Source organism: Choloepus didactylus, chromosome 2 (genome assembly GCF_015220235.1).
Source record: "Choloepus didactylus isolate mChoDid1 chromosome 2, mChoDid1.pri, whole genome shotgun sequence".
In the NCBI taxonomy this organism is placed as follows: Eukaryota; Metazoa; Chordata; class Mammalia; order Pilosa; family Megalonychidae; genus Choloepus; species Choloepus didactylus.
The window spans coordinates 167,475,326-167,478,053 of NC_051308.1; the positions used below are offsets into that span (position 1 = coordinate 167,475,326).

General features: G+C 37.4%; 1 non-coding gene across 1 annotated transcript; it reads left to right on the forward strand.

The window, feature by feature from the left end:
• Window positions 1-673: 673 nt before the first annotated feature.
• On the forward strand, window positions 674-780 carry LOC119528321. The gene has a single exon (XR_005215629.1). It is a non-coding gene; the product is annotated as a U6 spliceosomal RNA (small nuclear RNA).
• The last annotated feature ends 1,948 nt before the right edge of the window (window positions 781-2,728 follow it).

The following is a 2,728-nucleotide window of genomic DNA, read 5'->3' on the forward strand; positions in this document are numbered from 1 at the left end:
TTTGCTCAAGACAGTCCCAGTTTGTTATGAATGTGTACAGGTATCTTATCTATTTTGCACCATTTTTCACTCTGAAAAGTGTTCTGGTTTGTGCAATAAATTATATGGCCACCATAGTAAAAAATAAAATGCCCAATTTCACTCTCATGAGCTAGAGAAAAAATAAGAATGGAACAGAACTTGTCCCTGGCTGCTAAAATTCCAAGCTGTCTACTAAGGTATTGGAAGAAAAAGCAAGAGACTGCATGCTGAAAAGTTTAAGTATATTCAGTTGTTTACTTAGAATAATAAAGATGATATGTTTGGGCCTGGCAAGAAAATCAAGTACATTATTACCTAATGCAAATTTGGTCCTCCAGAGGATCCACTCTCCCGGGATCTCCTCCTGCTCATCTTGTAACAGAAATATTACCTCAGTTTTCAAGATGGATGAAGTGAGAAGATGCAAAACAAATCTCATGGTTACTCATGACTTGAAGAGTTTATTCAAGGATATGGGTTAGACGGAAATACATTTAAAGGGATGATTCCAGTTTGAGGGCTGGAAGTTGTTTTGCAAGCAGTTTATCCCTCCTCAGAAGGCGGACTACACCTGCACAATCATCAACTCAAGTCCATTGGCTGTCTTCCTGGGAGAAGCCAACCACTACACAGGAGAGAAGAGTTTAGCCATGTTCTGGCTTTGACAGCACATACACTAGCAATGGAATGCATCTAAGAATATTAGCATGGCTCCTGTGCAAGAATACTATGAAGATTTGAAAAGCATTATAATTTTTTGAAGCCAATGTTAACACTTTGTTCAATATTGTACTGGAGGCCCAGCCACTGGAGTAAGACAAGAAAAATAAATAAAAGTTGCATGATTATAAAGAAATGAATAAAACTGTCATTATTCACATATGAAATGAAAATTGTCTAAGTAGAGGACCTGATATGTATGTTTGTGTATACACACACACACACACATACACACATTAGCAGAAATTAACAAGACTGCTAGTTATAAGATCAAGTTTGAAAAGTCATTTGCAACCAGTGTTCATAGTGGCATTGTTCACAATTACCAAGAGGTGAAAACAATCCAAGCGTCCTTCAACAGATGAGTGAATAAACAGAATGTTGTATATACATATGATGGAATACTATGCAGCAGTAAGAAGGAATGAGTTTCTGAAGCATATGACAACATGGATGAACCTTGAAGACACAGTGCTGAGTGAAATAAGTCAGACACAAAAGGAGAGATATTGTATGTTATCACTAATATGAACTCCCTGAACAATGTAAAATCAGCATAATATAATGTAGAATATATGGGACCTAGAGATAACAGAAGCTAGTGAAGGGGTTATGATTACCTAATATGTACAATCATGTTAATGAGGGTTAATGTAAAGGTATGGAAAAGGACAGGGGTGATGATAGTTTGTTAATGTGATTATAAGTAACAGTGCCAAATTGAAGGTGAACATGGTTGAAAAGGGTTGTTTAAAGGCATGTATCCCACAGAAAATATAAATAAGTGTTTGCATGATCAACTTCTAAGTTATGACACTGGTACAAAGAGTTAAACAGAGTGGTATATGGGAAAAACTGCCTATTGAATACTTAACATGTATTTACATTTATAATTTACTAGGAATACCTTACCAGTACCACTGTAATACTAGGGATAAATAATTAGGGGCCTATAAGAGCTTTGGGGCCTTATGCATTGTTTATAATTGTTCACAATTGAGAGTGATGATGATTGTACAACTAAGTGAAGATAATGTGAGACTGTTTATCTGATACAGAATACATGCTATGTGAAATTAGGAACCCTACTTAATAAGTCAAGCCCTCCACCTTGAGGCTTCCTTTTGTGAAACATGGCAGTAAAGGGGAGGCTAAGCCCACCTGTAATTATGCTGAAGAATCACCTCCAGAGAAGCTCGTTTTTTGCTCAGATGTGGCCTTTCTCTCTCAAAGCCCAACTCTGCAAATAAATTCAACACCTTCCTCCCTAAATAGGATATGATTCCCAGGAGAGTGAGTCTCCCTGGTGATGTGGGACATGACTCCCAGGAAAGAGCCTGGTCCTAACATTAAGGGATTGAGAATGCCTTCTTAAAGAAAAGGTTTCAGTGGCTAAGAGATTTCTAATAGAGTTGAGAGGCTATCCTGGAGGTTACTCTTATGCAAGCCCCAGCTAGATATTCCTAATGGCCACAGTAAGCCAAGCCCTAATCAACAGTAGTCCCCAAGCTATTAAAGAATACCTAGGTCCCTATGTGAGACTCTATAGAAGTTTCACTCCCTAAGTTTATTTTTCACAAAATTAAATCCTCCAGAGCGTTCCTATGCCAGATAAGCCCCAAACCCAAAGCCAATGGCCTCTTCAAGAATATCAGCCAGATGTATCCCCTTCCCCGTAATGTTGACATCCCTTTTCAATATGGACAAATTAGGGTGGCCATGGCTCAAGTATCCCTGAAGACTGAGAAAGTGATCAAATGAGAGGGAGGGATAGCAACTGACAAGATAGGATTTAACAAAGGACTACAAACACTTAATCTTTATATAATTTTTTTTTCAGTTTCTAGGGTATTAGAATAGCTAGAAGGAAATAACTGACACGGTGGAACTGTAATTTCATTCTTTAAATTTGCCCTATGGATACTTATTAAATTGTATTTTGAAAGTTATCCTCTTTCTGTATATATGTTATGTTTCACAATAAGGA